We start from the raw sequence: 25068 nt of genomic DNA on the forward strand, positions 1-25068 counted from the left end.
CCTCCGCACCCCAAGTTATAAACATTCCACCCCCTCCCCCACTCCCCCAGAAAAAAAATTCACGGCTACTTTATTGAAGTTAGGTGACGTTTTTCAGAAGCCACCAAAAGGCGCAAGTTGCGCTCCATCACATCTGGAAATCAAGTCATTCTTACGTGATTCTTCTCCACCTTGGGAACTTCTCATACACCATTTACGTCTGCTGGAGCTACGACGAGAAAGGTGGCACTTTTCGAAGATAAGTTAATCACTCGCTAGCTGACAGTGAAAAATGCAAAATAAACTCCTCCTGTGCGCGCCACTGTGAACTCATATCTTTGACATCATCAAGCGGATACCGGTTGCCGAGAAGACGCGGAAATCGGCGTCCTTGTCGTTTCGTATGTTGCCCGTCTACACTAATCCCCTTAGCAGAATGTCGGGGGTAATAATAGTCTCCTACCTTGGTACGTTCGGCTCTGTAGATCGGCGGTATTGCACAAGAGCAGGTACGCTACAGCCAAAGCGAAAGATGTCTTGCCATGGACGACGGTGCTTTCATGGCGTATTTATACGCCTCGCAAGTGGGCTCATTTTCGTCGTCTGCGCATGAGAAAGGAAGTAGCGGTGACGTCAGAACGCCGAGCTCTGATTGGCTGATCGCGACCCCCTATCTCAGCGTCGTCTGCTCCTTTGCAACGTCGTCTGCGTCTGTCTTACCTTTCCTGCGACTTTCGGAAGTGCAGGTCTTCACGAGCGAGCTCGTCTTCGCCTTTCAGAGAGGGCAGACGAAATAACTTGAGCGGTACGTTGTTTTTGTCTAACAACTAGCAGACGTGCACTAAGGAGGGAAGTCGAAGGACTCACTGGCGAGGTGTCCTGAGGCGCCGAGGTTTGTTTGCCAAGAACCGAGCGTGTGTCCCGCAAGTTCCCTCCCAAATACTTTTTCCCTCCTTTCGTGTGCGGCGAGAGGTTGGCGCAGTTAACGTCGTCTGCTTTACGTCTGCTAGTCAAAGCGACGGCTGCTTTACCTTTCCTGCGTCTGTCGGAGATTCACCGCTTTTTCGCCGGCGAGAGTCACCGTTGCCTCGGAAAACAAGGAGATAGCAAGAGGAAGAAATTGACCTCTTAATCTAAAATTGAGGTCAGCGATCAAAGTATAATACGGGAAGGGTTCACAAGGGTCGCGCGGACATATTCCATTCAGCACGCCAGCCGGTCCTGGGCAGACGGACGCCGAGTCGCGGAGTGCCTGCTAGGCCTAACTGCCGAAGCTCGCTTGGTCGCGTTCGGTATAATCGTGGCCGTTGAAGCTTTTCCCGGGTGTTTGTGGATCCAGCGTTCTTGTTCGTCGTGGTCTGTTTCAAGTACTTTTTACTTTTTTCTTGCTGCTTGAAGTCGGGACCCGTGAGAAGCGCACGTAGAAAAATAAACGTCTGTGGGTCGTCGCGACCGCGACGCTGTCGGCCATGCTGATTTGATCGTAAGAAGTGCGTAAGACGGCTTCGGAGCTGTCGTAGGATTTCGTCGTAACCTGCGCAAAACTTACGAAAATTTCGTTTCGTGAATACAAATTTGTTCTTAAGTTTTGTCTTACGCACATTATTGGCGTAAGATCGTTTCGTGAATCTGGCCTCTGCGCTTCCTAAAGTCGCAGGAAAGGTAAGACAGACGCAGACGACGTTGCGAGCAGACGACGTTGCAAAGGAGCAGACGACGCTCAGATAGGGGGTCGCGATCAGCCAATCAGGACTCGGCGTCCTGACGTCACCGCTACCCCCTGCGCAAGAAGCAGACGAACTTGCCCTCCGCATAGTGCGAGTAACACGTTCGTTCATCAAACAAAACCTATAATGTAAATCAATGTGGGACACACAAGTTCCGGAGATAGAGGGGCCCTGCAAAATGAAGCAAACTAATAGACGCTTCGATTGACCCCAGAGCAGTGAACAGGAGGCGCCTCGGTCGACTGCTAGTCAGCGCGGTTGGTGGCCAAAATGGGCAGCTTTGGGAAGGCCTGACCACCCAATGATTGGACGCGAGCTCTGCGTCCAAGTTCGGCAGGGCACTCGGACTTTCGAATCCGAAATCGGGTCCAATGATTACGGCCGCGGGGCGTCTCAGAGTTGCAAAAATTCCGCATAAGATGGTGCCACCTGTCGAACCAAATTACATTGCCTAGGTGATATGAAGCACCGATCAGTAGTAGAGTAGATTGTTGGGCTAGTTGGTTTTTGAGCTTGGAATACATTTTAGCGCTCAAAACACAAGGCCACAACGACGAGAATCAGACACCACAGTGCGCTACTAACAACTGATTTTATTACATGAAACGTCACTTATATACCATCCGTGTTTCTGATATCACCCATTTGTGTTTCTGAGATCAGTAGTAAACACGACTGATCCTGACAGCATTGGCGAGCAAACCAAAGCAAATTAGGCGTTAGATATTTCGACAGCGAGAGGTCGGTCTAGACTATAGTATGGCGAGACTGGTTCACGTAGTAGATTAGGAATTTATCTAGCGCAGTGCAAGTGCTGCGTTCAATGTTTTATAGATAATGCGGTAGTGATGCATGATGTGGCGCCACTAGAATGCTCATTAAGATAAAAACGGGTGGGACGTAGATTGATCCCAGGATCCTTTGGGTCTGAGGCGCGAGCTTTTGCTCCACGTGAGCAGGTGTGCTAACAAACTTGGCGACCGGTCAAATCGCAATTGTTTATTTACAGCTTGAAGACAGGAGTAGAGTGAATGCTAATGAAGTATATGCGCAGCCTAATAGAATAAAGGATAAACCAAGCAAATAGTATAGTCATGACTCCAATAATACAATCTTCTTCAAAAGTCGATTGCGCAAACGTTCTAGAGCATGTGAATTCCTACATTAAGTGTACTATAGTACAGTGAAAGAGACACTGTTCAAAGAGTAGCCTGTAAACGCCACAGGTCGCCTTCCTGAAACACTATTCTTAATGAGAGACTGAACTCTAGAAGCATTTTTTTGTTATAAGTGTCTGGATAGGACAAGTATGTCACAAAATAAAGTTTCCCCCAAAGGGGGAAAAACAATTAGCGCGATATTTGCATCGTGATACTCATTTTGATTGCGGAACAATTTCAAAACGGGCTTTTCTTTGGGCACCTCTACACGAAATAGCACAAGCTATAGAAGCACGTCGCAAGACTAAAAATTAGTCTCGCAACGTAAGTATGAGGATTATTTTTTTTTTTTACATGTTTTACTAGGCACCAAGTGAAAACTTTTTTTCGAATTCAGTGTTTCTTGAAACGTAGCTTTGCGACTCGCTACCAGAGCGGCTCTTGTTGCTTTTTCTATTTCTACCAATTCAAATGTGTCAATTGCCTTATTTAATTTGTTTTTAAAATGATGCAGTGTGCACACAGTCGTATCTAACCCTGACCACACTGTTAGAAAAAGACCGTTTAGGTACGGGACATATCCCTGCTAACCTTATTGCACAACATCTTCTATATCGTTGAATTACGGGACATGTATCATAATTCCTTAGTACTGGACATATGTTGTGGCGACAAAGCATGTGTCCCGTACACAACTATAATGGTAACAGTGCTGCTTGCTGCAAGTTGCGGGAAGAGTGCCATCATGTTCGAAAACAGTGCATGTTTCACAGGAAACGATGTCAGCACATTGATTCATCTTTACATCTGACTGCATACTCAACATTTTGTACAAGGTGTCCCCCCAATAAATGTGTTGTATTTATAGCAAACATAAACCATGCAATGCCGAACGCTCAGTTTGCACCCAAATTTAACGCAAGCAGTCTGGACCAAATGACAAAGTTTCAAAGCTTGTCGATATTTGATCCAAACGTTATACTTGACTTTCGGAATTTTTATGAAGGGAAATCGCTGCCCACAAACACATGGAGATGAATGGCATGATACATCACAGGAATTGGCCTTACTTTTCCACTAAAGATTTCCGAAAATCACTTCTAACTTTCGAATAAGATGACGATTTCTGAAACATTGGCACGTGATCCGGACTTCTAGCGCTAGATTTGAGTGGAGACTGAGCGTTTAGCAATGCATAGTGTATTTTCGCAGTGAAAAAACACTAAATATTTTTTAGGGGACACGCTGTATCATTGGACAGGCTTTGTAAGTTCATTTTTGCAACAAGTACCCATTTCGTGAAAGTATTCGTATGCTCATGTTGTGTCACACATACACGCACATATAGCTGGTGAAGCCGAAGTTCCTCACAGTATGAATGCGGCATTCTTTGTGCAAGGTGCTTCGGTGCTTGCCTGCAATATAAGCATGTACTACCAATGGTAAAATATACTTCAAAAATTTATAAAGATTCGAAAAAAGTTGAAATATACATTCTTTGGTCCTGATGGAACTGAAGCATTACGGTGAACAGATTTTGAAGGATTGACAAGTGTTTATTGCCTCAAAAGTCTTAACACCTATTTCCTAAATGAATAGTGCTAGCTGATTAGGTAGAATTTTTCTGCTATTAAATTACAACTTTCCTTAGAAAATAAATTCTGAAAACATCTGTCATAATGAATCAACATACAAAGCCTCTTGGCTCAATACTAAAATCTTTATATATAGTGTTGATACAAGGTGGTTATTGTTATCAACACAGTAGTGTTGATAACAAAATTAAATAGATAAATTTAAAAAAAATCTAACCTGTTTGTCGCAGTTTCTTCAGCGTTCGCTCTGCTCAAGTAGAAAGAGTGGAGGGCTTTGGGGAGGAGTCTATCCTGCGTTTTTTTATGTTCCAAAAAGCGATAGGAATAAACTGTCCTGCCACTTCTTCTTGAAGGCTTCGAAAGTTCTTGGAGGGCTCCTTGGACCTTCGGGTGCACAAGAGCCACCTTCCGTGAAGTCCGCCGGAACCCCTACGAGGTCATGCCTGTGAGTCGTATGCAAGAAATGTTACGTATAATGTGAGATTGGCTTAGTTAGAGGACAACAGCTAGCCTCCTTTAACGTATGCTTCTTTAGTTAGTGATTTTACCTGGACAAACTCATAAGCCTATTTATTTATTTATTTGTTTACTTATTCAGTACATCATCAAGTATTGCATATATATATTGTTCTTGATTAGTATGTTAGATCATCTGCCAATTTAGCTACAGTGGATCCCCGATGTAGAAAACCACGCTCTATGAGGCGAAGAGGGGAGTGAAGGCCCCAGCAAAATGGGAGATCTCGGGGGAGGGGGAAACGAGGGGGGCCCGATGCTCCCCCCCCCCCCCCCCCCCCCCTGGACACGTGCCTGCTCGGACATCTCCTGAAGTAGGACAGGCTCAGTTTGTACCAACATACCTGAGAACTCAAACTCCGCTTCAAGTTAGACAGCTCGAGTGCGTACAATAAGTTATACTAATTTGAGCTTTTACTACATTTTTTTTTGTTTTTGGTGGAAGCTGGAATCAAGCTCACAAATTAGAGTTATCTGGTCTTAGATATAACTTTCTGACATGAAATCCTCCCTTTCTTGTTGATTTGATCAATATTTCATGGTAAAGTTGTCAGTTATGTGATTGGATTGAATCTTTTTGAAGTACACTTTATAGCAACAAAAAGTTGCTTTTAAAGCAGTAAAGAAAATGTTTTTTAGCACAAGCTTATATTTCCCTCTACTTCGTTGCACTATATACATGGGCGATTTTTTTTAAAGCTTTACAGATTTGTTTAAAAAAGCCATGAAAGTTACAGTGTTGCGGTTTGTGCACGTGAGTTATACGGCCAGGCCAGCATTATGTGGGTGGCTAATCTTTGCAATAAGTCGGCTGATTAAGTAAAATTCGTTAATCAACTTTTTAATTAGTGAAAATAGACATATGGTTCCAATTAGAAACTTACAGAGCGTCATCGAAAACCACTAAATGAACTCTTTTTAGAACGACTTGAAGCACGTGGGAAAGTCGGGGACGCACTAAAGTTACCACTCGTGAAACAGGTGCAAAGCTAGCAGTGGTGGAACGCGATGATATTCTAATCATCCGCGTTCCGCCACTGCTAGCTTTGCGCCCGCTGCACGAGAGGTAACTTTAGTGCGCCCCCGACTTTCCCACGTGCTTTAAGTCGTTCTAAAAATAGTTCATTTCGTGGTTTTCGATGACGCTCTTTAAGTTTCTAATTGGAACCATATGTCTATTTTCACTAATTAAAAGTTAGTTAACGAATTTTCATTAATTAACCGACTTATCGATAAGGCTAGCCACCGACATAACGTCCCCCTGGCCGTATAACTCACCTCTACAAGCGGCATAAGTGTAACTTTCACGGCTTTTTTTATACGAATTTGTAAAGCTTTAAAAAAAAACACCCTGTATATTAGGATAAGATTAGCGATTGTTCTATATTCAATTAAAAGAAAACGCCTTTCTCGCTTTTTGATTCCTCAGAAACCTCTCATTAGCTTTTATTGTATGGCACACACTTTAATTGACCCAAACTTTCAACTAGCTGTACAATGACACGGCAGTATAGATGACACGTGAACCAACTGCGACATTCATATTTGATAGGAAACTGGAACTAACAGAAAGACAGCCATAAATAACAGAAAAAGCGTTGTTTGGGGTTGTCTTCCACTTTTTCACGTACGAGTCTCCTGTTAAAAATGCTGTTACAGTTTCTTAGGGAAGGAGATCTTTAAATGTTCTCAAGGTGCTAATAGATACATATATATTAGAACGAATTCACGATTTCTATAATGTGCCCAGTATAGGGTTTCTGAAAACCAAGAATGTAAGGGAGGGCTTTAGACGAGTGTAAATTTGAGCGAGGTAGTGATGCATAGCGCAATGAAAAGAGTGAGCGACTGGTGTGTACGTTTCTTCGATGTGTGCTCTTCATTTCAAACGCATTGATTTTCACATGTTGTGATCAATCACATAAATAGCTGTATTCTTTTCGGCACAAAAATAGCTGTATGTTTATGTCACATAAATAGATGTATTTTATCTCCGGCATAAATATGCTCTATTATATAATTATTGTTCCGTGTCTTTGGATAAATCCGAAAAACTCCACCCCGGTAAAAGTTTGGTCAATTCGGATATATCCGATAAACTGTGAATTTCGGTGTTCCAATTCCTCCGCCCCCTGCACGCACACATACACACACAAAAGTATTTTACAATTAATGGTTTGATCAGCGCGTAGAGTCAATGGTCCTGGGAAAATGCCACCACACTTATGTTTCGAATTTCATCCAGGACAGCAGGTCATTGTACTTTCGGGTCACAACAGAAGTCACTATTTATGTTTCCAGTTTGGGTCATATTATTTGTGCTTTAGAGGAAGGAGAAGTTGTGGTTTTGTGACAGTGAAAGCTATGAACCATAGAGTTTTCATAAAATGGGGAAGAGGGAGAGTTGTAACATCCTTTACCACTCTACCTCGCGCGGCCGCGCGGTAGGTTGATGGAATAGTATAAAATGAATACAAGCTTCCCAGCGACTACCTCGAAGAGTTTATTAATTTTAAGGTATCGACATTTATCGAAGCAACACTTGTGTGCAACTTTGCCGAAAAGGACAAATTATTATTGCCACTAATAATGGCACCAGTGCCAAATACAACGAAGCAAATATTAATTGATACAAACGCTTTTTTTGTCCTGCATACGTTTACACCCGGATATTATTTATTTATTTCTAATAGAAAACACTGAGGAATGAAACTTCAAATTTTGGAGAATCGGGAATCAACCATAAATAAACTTTGATAAACTCAGAATTTTCGGCAAAAAATAAACTCCGAAAAATAAACTCAGAAATCACGGAACCTATATATAATCCATAAAATAATAACGTATCAGCGTTTCAGAAGAGTGTCATGTTTAAATAAATAAAACGCCTTGTGAAGGGTTAAATTATTTATACAGTAGTATAGCTGCTCTAGGAAATTATTGATTAGTTTATTTCAGTATGTAAGTGACTTTTTTTTTTTATTCGCTTTTACGAAAGCCATTTCATTTCGTCACGGCCGTATTCTTCGGCCGTCATAATGCCGTAGGCACTGAGGGTATTGAAATAAATAAATAAATAAATTAGAAAGCCATATATTGATTACATGTTTCAGGATTTTGGATAATAAGGGTTGCACCATAATTCTTCTGCCGTTATTTACACCTTTTTACTTGCAAGTTAAATTTTGTTATATATATATACTTGTCCTTAACGATGGGGTACTAATATGTGCTAGGTAAAGGCCTGCAAGGTACGAAACAGTTTTGATCGGCGCAGTTTTTTCTTTATCTGCCCTAGGTGCTGTGTAGTTACTTAGATTCTGAAGAAACATCGCTAGCTTTGTCTCTTTCACCGGCGAAATGAACATTGAATATTAAGTTGCGGCGGAATTCATATACAAATAAAACCTACAACGAAATCAAGATGATATGAAAGAAGCTCCAAAATTTAAGAAGTACGCCATGAACTTGTTGGCCAGGTAAAAAAAAAGGACAAAAAAAAAAAAGCCTTATCATTCTTAAGCTGATTTAGAATGACACCACGTAGGAGTGAAATAAGACTCTCTTGACCCTTTATATTTTGGGCTGATCATTATAATCAAGAACGAAGAGCTTTCTCTATGTCTGCATTCAGCCTATTTCTTATCATCCTTTATATTCACTTGTCAACTCTTCGTCTCGCGTATAAACAACATCTCATAGTTTAATTTGGCGATTATTTTATACATACAAGAATCATCCAATTTTATTTTGTATTTTTAAAATCGCAATTTTAATGCGGAAACGCTACTTGATAGCACTCTTTGATCTTAGTTATAAATATATAAAAACCCTGTTGCATTTTAAATAAATAAAAATTCTAATATTACTGTTTAATTGCGTTACAATACTTCCTTTCGCAACAAATAGGAGCATAGTCAAAGGCTAGAAGACGTAGTACAAACGCGAGCACACATACTAGAGTAACTAGACACACAATCTCGTGGCGAAGTCATGGCGCTTGATTGGTTTAACCAGATATAGCAGGCAAACAACAAGACACCAGTGCCGTGGTGTTGCACATCTGACGCTCTTCCCCATGGGCTGGTGGCGCCGGCTGCATGCGCTTAGACTTAAGATGAAACCAAGTGCAGGGCATCGCACAGCCTACAGGCCACTACAGAATGGGTCAGAAGTCTCTATAATCGCCGACAGCTTAAGGGCAGGGCGTGGTTTCTAATGTTCACGCTTCTCGCTTCGTGATTGGTCCTTCGGCTTTCTTATCGGCTAATGATGAAGTCTCACAGGCTGCAGAGCGCTAGTAAAATACTTGAGACTCATCCACATCATGCGTTTCTTACCATGTCAGTGACAAAGCCGAATTGAATTGAATAAAACTGTAGTTTTCTTAAGTGTCGACCGATTAGCAAAAATTTAGTTTTTTTTTATATTGCACAGTCTCTGCAAAAAGAGCGCGTCTACTAGCACGACATCTTCGGCGAAGTGTTGAGAATAATGGCGGAAAACGTAAGTTCTGAACTAGTTCAAATACTCTTCGAAGTCTTTTCTATATCAAATCAAAACACCCGTAAACATCACCAAAAAAAAAAGGCTTAGAAAGCGTATTATTGAGGGACCGCGGTATGTGTATTGTCTGTCTAGTTCATTAATAGTTCAACTACACGTAAACGCATACCACCATGCCGGTATTATTGGGGACAGCCTTTTAGTACTGATTAAGGAAGTGCGGCACCCATCTTGCAGAACGTATTTTTTAATCCCAATTGATTGTGTAAAATATACACAACTCATTCAGGAGAGATGCTCACTGCTTTCTCAATTCCACGCACTTCTATGCGGCGGTCTTCCAAAACCAAGTCCTGGATTTTATCCACAATTTCTGGTGTCGTAGCTGATTTTGAACGTCGTGAAAGTGGATCATTACTTGTGTTTGTACGACCACGCTTGAATTCGGAAGCCCAAAAACTCACGGCGGAAAGAGAAGGTGACGAGTCCTCAAGAACAGCGCTCAACCTGGATTTGATTTCCGTCGCAACTTTCTTTATCTAAAAAAAAAAAATAAAGCTTTGTTGACCGCTCGTAGTTCGTTTTTATCCATCACTGAAAATGTTCATGGTTGCTCGACTAGAATGCTTTGTCAAAGTCAGACTTTTTTAGATATCAATCACATTTGCGGTCATTTCATATACGAAAGGGTTGCCAACACAGACCATAAGAATAGCAGAAGTGTTTTAAGTTGGGCAAGTTGTTATGACGACATATTGAACAGAACAGCGCACAAAAAGACAAGGACAGAGAGAAGGAACATGCACAACACACAAGCGCTAACTCGTAACTGAACCCGTACATTGTAATTCCGTACATTGCAACCCGTACACTGCAATTCCTGCTCGTGTTCTCCGATTCTTAAAGATACAACAATGATTGGACATTATCAAGACAAGACGACTCGCGAAATATTAGAAGCGCATTGCATTAACAGCTTTGGGGCTGTTACATTAGCCACCCATCAGTGACACTGCTTGAAACAGAAACTTTGCTTTTAGATCGGACAATAGGGCAAAGACATCGTAGTTAAAAGGTGTTGTGTCGCGTTCGACGCGCACAGCGCGCACTGCGTGTCTTTCAGAACGTTCTCTTCTCCTTTCTTTTGTGTATACATTCAGTTGCCAGTCAGCGCTTGTGTTTTGTGCATGTTCCTTCTCTCTGTCCTTGTCTTTTTGTGCGCCGTCCTGCTCATAGGACATAAAAATAGTTTGAAAAAATAGTCCCCTAGCCGTGATTCCGGAAACGTTTCAATATAACCTCGTATGTCAAGTGAGATTGATCTGAGCTTGACAGGCGATTCGTTTTTTCGTTTTTCACGCGTCACCGGCGAAAAATGGGTGGGATTAATTTTGGAGGTGATCCACCCTGCAAGTAAGTGGTGATGAAAAAAAAAAAAAAAGTTCCATGTGTTTGCGAGCCTATACTAGATCGAGGGAGGTGGGTATGAGTTAAACAGGCGATTCCTCTTTTCGTTTCTCACCAGTGCCGGCTATGCAGTATATCTGCCTGCCTCCCCTTATTCGTTCGACGAAACAGGTTAGGCGCATGTGGTCGAGCGCGGCCAGAATGTTTGTTGTGGCTGAAATTCTCTGAAAAGTACTCAGTGACTCTATTCCGAGCGTTCGTGCTTTCAGACCTCGATGCATCATCTCGTATCTGCTCGTTTCATAGGGTTGTAACACCCTGTGTTGCACCGGGTGGCGCCGACGTCTGCAAAGTCAGTTATTTCGGGGCACCATGCTGACGTTCTATATGCTGCAGACTCACTCGATCTCTTACGGAGCACCACACTTGATTTCCCTTTACCGTTACCGTGAGAGTGAACAACACCGTCATGACTAGCCCATCTACTTGCTCTGTCCTCATTGACAGTCGAATCGTGTAGTCATTCGCAACGAAAAACATGCGTGTCTTTCTACGACATCGTGAACAAGAGAAGATGATGTTGAAAGAATTCGAGTTAGAGGTGAACTATTGCGTATTTCTGTCCCGTGAATTGGGATATCACCACCATTTGAACCGAAAAACTAACCACTGGGTGTGACGTTATGCCCAGCGGTTTCAATTGCCTCGCGCGTGCCGCTTGTGAGGGAGCGTCTCCAGCGCTTTTGACTCCTCAGATAAGGCTTGCGGAAGGCGCGGGAATGTTGAGATCTATGTACGTCACGATTCCCTCCTCCCACCGAACGCGCCGAGAAGGAGGCGGGGCGGGCTTCAGCGCTATTTTCAAAGCGCTGTTGTGGCTACTTAGCAGACCAATCTGAAATATAATTTTGTTAATCCTGGAGTCAAATAAAGACAATTTAAGCGTTTTTAGTTTTCTCAGATACAGAACCGATTCAGTTTCCCTTTAACAAATCACGGATCACACTGGTAGCAATATGGCGACCGGGTTTGTTTTGGATGCCCTAGTACTGGTCCGAACTCTCGGGTGTCTCAACTTGGCAGTGAAGCCCGCTAATCTGCTTCTTTCTTACAAGGAGCTGCATCTGATTCAATCTACCAGGCGCGTGCACCACCTTTCAACGAACATTGGTGCACAAAACAAAACTGAGGAATCAAGACACCACGTTACGTTGTTATCGCTTTAAGCTTCGTTTCTGCGTCACAACTCGTATCTCGTCAAGTTCCAAAATAATCGTTGTCGGTACGTGTAAGAAAGCAAAGCGTGGATTGAGTCAAGGCGTTACTACGAAAATGCGTCGCCATTTTTAGAATTGTTCTGGTAAATGTCAACATCTTTCCCTGAGTCGGTAACATAAAAAGTGGACATGCAGCTTTGACGTTTCGTCCCCAGCACCCCCCCCCCCCCCCCCCCTTTCCTACTCTTGCGAGGGCTGCGGGCTTCTCTACTCCTATAGTCCGATGCAACTCAAGAGGGTAGGACGAGGGACAGGAATGCTAGGGAGGAGGAAGCAGGCGGAACGCTAGAGAGAGGAGTAGGTTTCCCCCTCTCCTTCCAGCGTTCCGTCTGCTTTCTCCTCCACGGCCTTCCTTTCCCTCGCTCTACCTTTTTTGAGTTGCAACGGACTATAATACGTCAAGCCCTGGTTGTTTCCAGGATGAGAATCTGAATCTTGAATCTTACAGAGCTTTGTCCATAGCACGGTGGTCCATAGCCAATGCAGCATACGTATTCACTTCGTCAAACATAAAATGAAATGGAGCAGGCCGTGAGCTTGTGCTCAAGGCATTCGGTGTACTCCGACATAAGGGTCAATGTAGTGGAGAGAGAGAGAAAAAAAAAACATGCAAATAAATTTCAGCTCGACCATTGCGACCAATATGCTCTTTACCTCCTCTTGTGGATACTGGAGCTCCTAACGATTGAAGCCTGGTGGCGCCATCTCGGAGTCGCAATAGGAAATGCTGATCGCCTTACGGAAAGAAGGTTGCCGTGCTCTCCCCCAGGTTGCGTTGGCGCACACAAGCTCCGTCCGTTGCAGTGTGGCTAATGGAGGTGACGACTCTCTTACATGAATTTCAAATTTCTATATATGCAGAAAAAAAAAAAAAAGAATATTGTAAACGACATATTTTTCGCGTGCTCAATATATTTCGCGATTTAGGTCAAAGCTCAAGTTTTGAAATAATTCGCGGGTTCTCATTTTCGCGACGTAGTGGGATCTGAATATAGATTCCAATGTGTTTACATTTTACTAGGGCTAGGCGTCGATTAACAATTGTAACCCGATTAATCGACACCCTTTAGCCGATTAATCGGTTTCGTTCATTTTGATATATAATAGTTCAAACATGTCAAAACAGAAATGTTTGCCTCCGCTGTATATGTGATAAGTGGCGCGACGTATAATTTCAAATTTTAAATCAACCTTGATGTGTAGTTGATAGCAGTCCAAAGACACCCACACTTACAAATTATTACTCCAGCCACGAAGGCAAAAAGGTTCGCTGATATTCTCCGAGAATACCGAGAATACCGAACGGACACTCGCACGACGTTCAAGCGGCCGGGACACGTATAACCTTGTTTAGGGTTACCAACCTCGCCCCTAGAGTTTACTTAAGGTCAAAATTTCAAGATTACCTTCATACAGGTGTACTCGTTCACATCTGCGTGGTGAATCCGTTGAATATTTACTTCCTTTTTGTTCGTCAAAATTTGATCGATTAAGTGGTTAAAAAAATTAATCTCGATTAAAGCATGGAATTGCTTAATTGGTAGGTTAATCGCTCAAATAGTCCAGCCCTACATTTTACCGGAATTGTTCGCGAGACCTATTTTTCGCGAATCGTAGGCGACTCGCGAAATTCGCGAAACTTAGGTCCTCGCGAAAATTAAGTCGTTTTAGTATATGTTGTTCTTAAACATCATCTTTGTATTTTTCGTAGGGTTTAATATTTTTTTATTCTAGTAATGAGCCAAGTCGCCCAAATCTATCTTCTATTTCGACGTATCAAGAATTAAAAAAATGCAAATTGAATTTGGGAGCCTAACCAGTCTCATGATAACTCAGTTGGGCACGAAACGCTGTAAAAATAGAGGGAAACAAATCAAACGCAATAGCTTGTGCAAAAAAAAAAAAAAAATTGTTACGTGTATGTTTATACAGCCGGAAGTTACCCCCCATTCACACTGGAAGCGGATCCGCGTTCGCGAAGCGGTTGCGAACGCGGTTGTATGAAGATCCAGTGCAATTGCACGCGCATTTGATGTCATCAAATGCGCGTGCAATTGTACTGAATCCTTATACAACCGCGTTCGCAACCGCTTTGCGAACGCGGATCCGCTTCCAGTGTGAATGAGCCCTTAGTCTGCCTCAGTGGGCGTCTGATGTCTCAGCTGTAGATGAGCAATTTAGCCAGTGCGGTACAACCGCTAACCTGGGGTCTTTAACGTGCACCACGCAGTAGATCTAGATGTGTATCTAGATCTACTGCGTGGCGTGCGGGATGAGCATCGACTAGTGCCACCGCACGCCGGTACGATGCTCCTCCAGATCGAAACCCTGCTGCAGCTGCAAAACCCTGGATCCCTGGGTTCTGCAGCGCGAGCTTTCGCTCCACGCGCTCCGAACTGATGTGCGCTAGACCACTCGGCCACCAATCCCCCCGATTGCTTGTGGGATTTCCATGGGACAATAAAGCAGAGGCGCCGATAATAAAGCGCCAGGAAGATTCGGGCTTTATCTACACTTTAAGGGGACCGTGCAACAACCCTGGGTTGGCATGTTTTTCAGTTTACACAAGCTTACTGGCCGCAGTGTAACCCCAGAAGACTCCCACATAAGAAAGAAGTGTTTTTTAGGGCGAAGCCCCCTAGGGGCTAGCCATGTCCATATGTCGGTCCGATGTCCGGCTACAGTGGTAGTCCGGCGTAGGGTGCTCGTGCTCACGAGCACGTGAGCACGTGCTCCCGAGCACCTGAGCACGTGCTCCCGTGCTCGTGTATGGCAAAAAAAAAAAAAAAAAAAAAAAAAAAAACGCATCTCCACGTGGTGAATGATGTTGATTGGGGCGAAGCTCTGGTGGTGCTTGCTTGCGTAGACGGTGAGCCGCAGCATGCCAAGCCTTTCGTTCGTTTTCATCCATGTCAGAAAGAGAATGTGTTGTATGGAACGTGGTTATATACGCATCTGAGCATTTGACCGCATCGTGATCTGAATGAAAACGAACGAAATGCTCGGCATGCTGCGGCTCAGCGTCTACGCAGACAAGCACCACCAGAGTTCCGCCCCAATCATCATCATTCACCACGTGGCAACGTTACTAAAACACTCAGTTGGGAAACTCGCCGTCGAAACCTGGGCCGTTGGTGTGACCGAGACCGAGCTGAATACGAAAACAGCGCCACTCTTTATCATTTGTCTGTACTGTGGTCACATTCAGCTTTTAGAAAGCATGTTTTTGCGTAAAAACAAACGGAAAAAACTCTTTTTGTATGAAATTTATTGGAGTTTAGTACAAAATGAAGGACGGGTGATGTTTTTAAGATTTTTAGTTTCCAAAGTTTTCGGGCACAGTTAATATTGTTTTTATACAACCATGCCTCAGCGGTGCTTTCAGGTAGCGCGTCCCGACCTAGGTGCATTTTAACTTCGGCAGTAACTCGCGGCGCGTCCGCTGGGGAGACGGGGGTGGCACCCTTGTAACCTCTTACGCTGTATCTGTTTCGGCGCCAAAATGGCCGATTAAAGCCAAAATAGACGTCACGTGCAGTTCCTCGAGTGGTCGCTGCGGGAGAAATGGCGGCGTTGTGTTCGCCATTAGCTCGGTGCTCGAGGACAGATCAGGGACACTTTTTCAGAGCAGTTTCTATGGCGGTTTCCCAACTGAGAGGTTTAGTAACGTTGCCACGTGGAGATGCGTTTTTTTTCTTTTTTTTTTTTTTAAGAAGCTAGACGCCAATAGCGGAAACGGGTTTTAACAGCTGCCGCTAGTCTAACACCAACAGGGGTGAACGGCCTGCGTTTTAAGGTTATGATGATAATGCAATTAATGCAGAGTGCAGGCGAGCTGGACAATTATAACGATAATTCCTTTGTTCCCCTTGTTTCTCTTCTCCAGGGATTATTATCGCTTTCTTGTCAAAGGCAACACGACGTCGACGTCACCGTCGTCGTCGTCGTCACCGCCGTTCTCGTCGTCCTCGTCATCGTCGTCGTCGTCATCGTCACCGCCGTCGACGTCATCGTCCTCCTCCTCGTCGTTGTCGTCGTCGTTCTCGTTGTCGTCTTCGTCGTCATCGTCGTCATCGTCGTCATTGTCGTCCTCCTCGTCGTCATCGTCGACCTCGTCGTCATCGCCGTCCTCGTCGTCCCGACGACGACAACGACATCGACGTCATCGTCGTCGTCCTCGTCGTCGTCGTCCTTTTTTTTTTTATTGACAGGCAAAAAAGGAAGTCAGAGAAATTAGTCGGGAGACATCTTCTGACTGGCTACTCTGAGTAGGGAAGGGGAATGAGAGATAATAATAATAATAATAATTTGTTTATTCCATGTGCCCAAAAACAACCACGCGGGTCTTCACATTGGCGCACACAAGACAAAAAGAAGAAACACAGCACATTCACAGCTTAAAATGTACAAATTAGCATGACTACAAATAGGTCGCACACTTCACACAAAATGTAATAGAGTTTCAACTTTCATCTAGGCTTGCCAAGTTCCGGCGAAAAACTGGGAGATCACTGAAGCTGTCCAAGCTAGATGATGTGATTGTATTAAATGAAATTTGCATACGGGACAGTGGTGAGAGTTTAGACATGATTTGTCTAAACTCTAATCAGAGTTTAGAGACTTTGGAGACTCACAAATCTCCAAAGTCGGAAGCTCCTGCTGCCGACTTTGCAGACTTGTGGACGCACACGGGCTGCGGTTCCGTTCTTCAACCTGCCACGCCTGCCACGCCGTTCTTGACGCGCAGTCCTCTTACCATTTCACCGGGCTGTAAGCGCACGGTGTCGTCACTCCGGTATGCACAGCATGCGCGGCAACGTAAGGCCCAACAAAATCGACGACGCCGCTTGCACGAAACCGCCAACAATCCGCCATAGAATTAAACGCACTTTTGCGGTGAATAAATTCGCGCAACGAAATGGCTCTGTCGTTTTCCGCGCATCGCGTGCACGTCTTATATGCACACACTGAGTTAACTGATCTGCTTGCACTATACTGCCACTAAAAAAGCTACACTTCAGAGTAACGAAACTTGGCCATATTATGTCTCAAAATCATGGTTGCCAATTACCTGAAACTTTATCTGAAATCACTGGAAACGCTTTTCCGCCTTCCACAAATGGTTACACATTTCTCAACATAATAAAGAAATATTACATGACCTTCCTAACACCAAATCTAATGCTGAGAAATCGCACTTTTGAATCTTGACGATCGGCAGTTGCGTCTGCTCTGCATACGAGCCAAAATGGCGGCGCCCACAACAATGTCGGAGAACGGAGTATCGATACTTTAAGCGCATGCAGCTCATTTAGTGGCGCTAGCTTGCAGCAGGGAGAAGAGAGCTTTCGGAAATGTTTACTCCGCGGGAAAGGGCTGAGACACTGCATCCAGCGTGCTTTGTTATTTATAACCACTGTGCGAAATGATAACGCATTTCTTTGAAAATCAGTGTAGCGGCAGCAGCGATTTCAACCTTTTTCTTTTGGTGCATACTGTATTGTCGGCCTCCGTGTACATTTTTGAGAGAGCAGCTCAATGTATGCGGAAGGGACCAAGGCTGTGAAGCAAGCAAAATATATGACAGTTTTAATAATCCATGCCACCAACCATTACTAAGGATGCGCACAGTTAACAGTGAACAACAGAAGCTGAAAACACCATAAAGTCCTTCATTTGAATGCCATATATTAAAAAAAAAAAGGAATTACTTTGCACAGCCAGAAAACAACCCCATTACTTAGCAGAGATTTCTAGACTTGATCTGGCGTTGGTAAACACGGCTGGTAAAACACCTCCAAAACTAAACGGAAAAGTTTGGTGATAAAATATTCTGAAAGATTTAAAGTGCGGTTATATAGAATAGAGAACAACAGATACAGACGATATGTATTTTTGCTTTCGAATCTCAGAGACAGGATTTTACTCTCTTTTTTGTCGAACGCTACGTGCTATTACATCACTTGCTTAGGTTCGTTAGGTTAATTGCAGTGGCTCATACTTCGATGTCGGCGACGGCAAAAAGCTGTGCTGGAGACGACGGGTGGAGAAACACTGGCGATGCCGACTTTATTTCACGGCTGGGAAACACAAAGCGGCCGTCAAGTAAGACAAGTGGTGCAACCATTTTAACAACCGACGACTTTGGCACTAGTAGTTTCAATTCATGATCGAACGAAGCCAACGCTACTATCACAAGCACGTTGACCAAAATTATTCTTGCACTGCACGAGGGTACAGTATTTTACAGTGACTATGAAAGCCCCGAGCTCGCTCGAACTTGAGAAATAGATTTGTGCAGTCCATGGACGAAAACAGTCATCAAGACTTAGCAGTAGTAAAAAGATGCAAAGTAAGACCTAGAGATACTCAAATCAATACTGCACAGGGGGTTGATGGAGCTATCAGAAACCTAAAATTATAAAAAGAGAAAGCGATATCTGCAAAATATCAGTCATCTGGGAATTGCCTACGATAAGTTTCAGTCACTGGCTCCAGAACCCAATAGAAAGCCTCCACTGAGTGCTTTACAAGAGTGAATACCAACCTAAGGCTTGTGGTCACACCAGACATGGTGGCATAGACCAGGTGGTTGAGGTCGCCGGTGGTCTGTGCGGTGAGCTTCAGTGTACCGAAGCAGATGTCGTAGACAGCCTCGGTGGCATTGAGAAAGTCTCGTCTGTGTTCTCCACCAACTAGTGCACCGACAGGGTGGCGTTGTAGAGCTTCACCACGGTGTCCGACACCTGAAAACAGACAATAAGAACCCAATCAGAAAACCAGAAACTCATTCATAAAGTGGTGCTGGCCATGGCAAAACAAGCCGATCCAGTTTAATGCTAGCTGAAAAGAGTAAGCTCCTGCTTGGGGTGCGCTGGCATGCTAAGGTATGGAACCGGCTGCCGCTTCGTGATAGTATGTATTCTGGCAGTCCCTTCCAACCTTGTTTCACAGAGTAACATATCCGGGGCTCCACACATTGCTTTCCTAGAGCCCCAGCCTGGATGCCACTGGGCCAGTTCATGCGGTTCCACTCTATACCTTGGATCCAAGAGCAACAGCGAAACACCTGCATGAAAAGAGGACAGTGGGATGAAGGGAGCCGACCTTGGGGAAACGCACCACGCTAAAGGTGTTCATGACCCTGTCCGGGTACTCCTATCGGATCTTGGAGATGAACAGGGTGCCCTTGCCCGAGCCGGTGCCTCCACCAAGGGAGGGGACCAGCTGGAAATCCCTGCTGGCAGTTACAGCCCTCTGCCTCCTTGCGCATCGCATCCAAAACAGAGTCCCCCAGCTCCGCACCCTCCATGTAGTGGCCCTTGGCCCGGTTGTTACCGGCACTACTCTGGCCTGTACAGACCCAGCACCTCGTTAGGACAAACACCCGAGGTGGCACAACCTGCGGCCATGTGGAGCAAATCTGCTTGTTCGTTCCCTAGCTGAATACGTATTAACTATGCAAGAACTAACAACCCAAGTTTTATGCAACATGCACTCAAAGTGTTGTAGCCACCGACAGCTTAAAGGCCGAAGTAGCCAGAAAGAAGGAAACTCTCCCTTAATTCCTCCTTTCCATTCAAGAGAGAGGAGGACCCTCCTTGCCGCGGGGAGTAGCTCCGAGTCTCTTTCCTGTATGGCGAGGAGAGATGAGTGTGAGGGAATGGCGAGAGGGACACTGGGAACCGGTTTTCTGCCCGACAGAAGATTTTGTAGGTTGGCCTTTAAGGACTGGTTCGTGGCTAGTCGACGCGCATCCCATTACTGCTCAGCGGCAAATACATGGCTTGCATTGACGTCACATCAGCCGCCTTTGCTCCGGACCATGCTCAGATGCCGGTACCTTCTCCAGTACACATTTCGAAACATCGAATTTATTCTGCTCGGCGTGCCTTGCCGAGAAGAACAAATTCGATTTTGCGAAATGTATGCTGCAGAAGGTACGAGCACAAAAAGGGTACGAAGCGATGTGGGCTGGCACGGTGCCATATGACGTCACGTGCCATGCACGTATAGGCCCGTTTCACTTAGCCAGTAGGCGCAGTCGCGTTTGTTTAGACATAACCATGTAATGCTTGCACCTAGCAAAAAGCGGCACTGCAGCATTTCCCAGTCTTTTTACAAGCGCATTGCATCGGTTTATTGGCGAAAACCGAGTGTCTAAAAAATGCTAAAATATTGTAACAAAATAAATGCAGCTCACACTCCCAATGTCCAATAAAAGTAAGTACTTTTCTAGTAGCTTTGTTTTTGTTTTCTTCCAAACTCATATGCGAATGAAATTCTGTCATCCGCGAACAACATAGAAACGTGTTAGGAAACACACCTTTCAGCTGCAACTTTACGTCAGCTGTACTACTCTACCGTGCTCATGGAGGAGAAGTGAAGACTGGAGCGGAACCATGTGCACGTTACCGCTTGTAAAATGGAGCCAGTAACCAGGCAGCACGTGCGTCGCCTGCCTACCAGAAAGTGGAAGGTGCTCACCAAACACAAGGTTTCCGGCCTGAAGAGCTGGCCAGATGGTGCGGACTGCACGGAGTCCATAGTTCCCGGTTCAAGGTCAACCAGGAGGGCACGCGGCACATACTTTCCACCTTTGAGGTAAGGAAGGAGGTCAACGCGAGCCACATTTTAATTTAAAGATTACAGACTTAAATAAAGGGTGCATGACAACTAATTGAAATGTCGCAGCAAATTTCCAACCCTTTACCAATGATTTGACCCGTTTCATAAACGATATGGGGATGTTACGTGAGAATTGAAATATATTGAGAAATGCATCTCGAGACGTAAACATTAAATTTCAGAGACCCAAAAATTACGAGTTAACCAACAGTCCTTCGCTTGATCTAACATGATCCAAATAAATGTTGCAGTCATGGTAACTCAGGAACGGGGGAAATAAACTTGACAGACAACACAAAGCTTTTTGTAGCTTTGTGCTGACCGTCCCGTTTTCCCCTCGCTCCTGGGTTACCTTGTCAGCATTGAACCAGCTCACCTGCACTCTTGCTTCAGTTAACTACAGTGATCGCTAAGTACCACAATGCACCCCAGGTTCTTCACGTCAATCCCTAATTCAATACACTTTTTATTTCTTTATTTTTAAACGCCTAAGGTGAGGAGACAATGTAGTACCAGAGGTCTTGTTGTAGTACACGTTGATTCTCTTCAACTGGAGCTCCGAATCGCCATGGTAACAGCCGGTTGGGTCGATGCCGTGCTCGCCGGAGATTACCAACAACAACTGCAGGGAAAAGAAAATTGACTGAAGAAACCACTATTTTCGGTCGTCTATGAATTGCGATAGCATTCATCATGAGACGAACGATGCAGCTCACTGAATGCGACGACGCTAATTTTGAGTGAACACTTCTTTTATGAATAGTTTGCGACGCAATCATTGACATCACCACGACTGCAGCGCGCCACTTCGAAATTGAGTGTTTGCTTCGTCCCTGTGTAACCGTTCAATCTTCAGTCTCTGTGTAATCGTTTAATGTTCAAGCTGTTTCCCCACCATCATTGCAACTACGTGTGTGTCTTGTCCTGTATCTGTGTAATCGTTTAATGCTCGAGCTGCTTCACCCCCATCATTGACAATCTACCAACCAACTGAACTCAAACCGATAATTGCTTCGTAGCTTGGGCGCAGATGTGAATGTGTTCGTACTGCCGCTCTGTGTATACGCGGCGCGGGTTCATCCGCTTGCTGCGACGACGTCGAGGAAGACGACGTCTAGGACTACCTTTAGGGCGATCTCAGGACAACTTCAAGGACGACGTCTATAGGGTGATCTCAAGGACGACCTCTAGGACAGCCTCAAGAACGACGTCTAGGACGAGCTCAAAGGGGACGTCTACAGGACGACGTCCGCATACGCGCGGCTCCTGCGTATGCGGACGTCATGCGTATGCGAACGTCCTGTATGCGCAGCGCATACGCGCGGCGCATTCGAGGCCAGATCCCGTATCGCGAAAACCGGGTGAAGTAGCTAAATTTTGCTATCGCATTAAAAAACTACCAGGGCCCGTTTTCTCGAACGCGAACCGTGGTTTAAAGTTAACTATTGTCCCTAGAAGGGAGAATTCTAGGGACAATAGTTCTAGGTACTGCTCCTCCGCCGAGGGAGGAGCAGTACCTAGAAGCAAAATGGCCGTGGCGTCGCTCAACGAGGGCTAATAATTCTGCTTGGTTCTGCTGAACATTCATTTCGATCCGGCTGTTATTTTAATGACGCACCATCAACCTATTAGCACGTCAAGCAAAGCGGTAGTTCAGAGGGACTACTAAATTAACCGACGGCAGCATTCCGCGAACGCATCACTCTTCAGCAGTCCGGGATCCAAGACATATGACGGTACATAAGCCTTGCAAGTGTTTTTATGGTGAGTAAAAAAATGTTTTGCGAACGAGTGTTGGTATATATTTATTCTAACACGTTTAATTTGTTACACTATGCATGCCAACTCGTGAGCCGCGCTTACTTTGCGGAGAGAGGGGGTTATCTACAATAAAGTCTTCGTTCCTGGTAACAGCTGGGACATTGTACTGTTGTTTTTTTTTGTTCGCCGTGCGCCGACAGTATGCCGACAGCATCGAGGTTTCAACGTATCCCCGGTGGTCAGCGATTCAACGGTGACGAGAAGCTTAGCTTTTCGTCACCGGTGGATCGGTTGGGCAAATGGAAGAGAGGGCAAACAGTTGAGATCAACAGGAATCGCAGAAACGTGCGTTGCAAGGAACAAAAACGAGACTACAGCACCGGCGTTGCCAGACTGAAAGGAACACGGGAAAGTTATGCGCTGTTTATGGCGAAACATATTGAAAAAAAAATGTTTTTTAGATTTTCGAATATTCGTCGACAAACTACGGCATAGTAGCTAAAATTTCTTCGTACCATCGGAAGCAAATAAATTGGTTTTCAAGTACAACATTACTATATTTTGACTTAAAATACCATACTAGATCGATAACAACCAGCGGAAAAAGAGGATAAACAAAATGACAGGCTTGTTTCACCGATAGATGGCGCACCTTATTGCCCAATCAAAAATAATTATTGTTGTTCTATATCCAGCCGTTTATTACAGTACCTAGGTACTTTTTCCTTCCTAGGCACCGTGGTTTACCAAAATGGGTTTACCATCGCTTCGAGAAAACCGGCCCAGAGAGTCAAACAACTCTCCGAAACTCTACAGCAGCAGCACCGGGTTCATGGGTCGAGGTTATTCCGGGCACGAGTCAACGCCGGTCCCAAAAAGACGTGAGAAGAGGCAGTGCACATTTTAGGCCTAAAGAGGTGCCTCCCTAGAACAAAAGGAAAGCCGCTAGAAAATAAGTGGCAGTTTTCAGACGCAACGAGGCTACCTAAAATGGCGCGCCGAAAGAACACGGCAGAGGCAAGCGAGAGGCTTGCGGGCTACGTGGGCGGGAAAAGGGAAAAAAATGTCCAGCAGAGAACAGGCTAAGTCAACTTAAGTGTTACACATCGCGACAGGGGAGGGCAAAAACAAGCAAAAGATTAAAAAAAAAAGACTAGGTTTAAGGCGGCGGAAGCGGAGAACAAAAGGAATTCGCAGGTAAAATGAAGGACGGACCAAAGGTGTTATTGAAACGAACGAAGGTATAATGAAGACGCCCTGTACCGGTAAAGTCTTTGAGTAAGGTGCCGAATTACGCGACATAAATTTGAAGCGAATAATGCAGGGACCTTCGGCCCGCATCCTGAAACCCAAAAAAAACTCCGAATTAAAACACACACACACACACACACACACACACACACACACACACACACACACACACACACACACACACACACACACACACGGCCCACTTAACGGTTTGAATGACGGTTTATTAGGCCTAGCAACTGCCAGAGCCGGAAACCGCAATGACTCCAGCGAAACGGTTTGCAAGATGAATTAAAATGACCACCGCACCTTTCATACCCCTGCGTTGATTTGGTAGCCGCACTGGCCAACTTGCATGTGGATGGTTTTACGCATTTTTCAAAAGAACGATCACACCGGTCCCCCCAGCTCAGCAACTACAAAAACAAAATTGTGTTGCTTGTACGTTTAGACAGCCTAGATGCCAGTACGCCTCGATGGGTGACCTGTCTCTTAGCTGTAGATGAGAAATTTAGCCACTGCAGTACAACCGCTAACCTGGGCTTTTTAACGTGCATCGCGCAGTTGTGACCGGACGAACCCGTGCCGGTACGAAACTCATTTAGATTGAAACGGGCGGGTGTGGGGATTGAACCCAGAAGGTTCTGCAGAGCAAGATTTCGCTCCACGCTGCGTGCTGAGACGGGTTATCCTACTCGGCCAACAAAAAAGGCACTTCCCTATAGTGCAATTTATAAACTCCTCTTTCTACCCTCTACCCAGAGTGCCACGGAGCCGGTGGATTCTCTGCGTATAGGCCATTCGGTCGCCGGGTAGATGAAATGATTCTTTAGCTTTTGATTTGCCTATGTTAAGAACGTGGCGTACGGTGATAGGGTTGTACCAGTAGTGATTGGAATAGTGCTGCGTCATGTTTATGCCTTGACAGTGCAAGGGAAGCCCAGGCGGCTGGTTCTTTCAACATTGCAGAAGTCAGGGATGACGCTACGCTATTGGGATCGAAACACTATTCGCACACCCCGACTAAATTTTTTTTTTTCTGACATCTATGACATCACTTTTGTAAAACACTCAAAATAGAAGCTTTATTATTCTGACGACGCCCGTCAATGCAGCACACAGTCAACGGGACTCCCTTTCCGGAGGTGCAATAAAAGACAGCGTGGCTTGGGCCGCCGGCGGCCCAAGCCACGCGCTGTTTCACGTTGCGCACACGCCGCGAAGTGGCGTTTGCGGTGCCAGGTGGGTTAAAGGGGCTATT

The 25068-nt window shown here is 44.8% G+C and overlaps 1 long non-coding RNA gene and 1 pseudogene across 1 annotated transcript; one reads left to right on the top strand and one right to left on the bottom strand.

The window, feature by feature from the left end:
• The first annotated feature begins 4831 nt into the window (after window positions 1–4831).
• LOC120836597 lies at window positions 4832–20405 on the top strand. Its single transcript, XR_006076847.1, has 2 exons — window positions 4832–4906; window positions 19159–20405. It is a non-coding gene; the product is annotated as an uncharacterized LOC120836597 (long non-coding RNA).
• On the bottom strand, window positions 18490–24182 carry LOC120836598 (annotated as a pseudogene).
• Window positions 24183–25068: the final 886 nt, after the last annotated feature.

The sequence above is a fragment of the Ixodes scapularis genome, unplaced genomic scaffold (genome assembly GCF_016920785.2).
Source record: "Ixodes scapularis isolate PalLabHiFi unplaced genomic scaffold, ASM1692078v2 PGA_scaffold9__187_contigs__length_104089568, whole genome shotgun sequence".
Lineage (NCBI taxonomy): Eukaryota > Metazoa > Arthropoda > Arachnida > Ixodida > Ixodidae > Ixodes > Ixodes scapularis.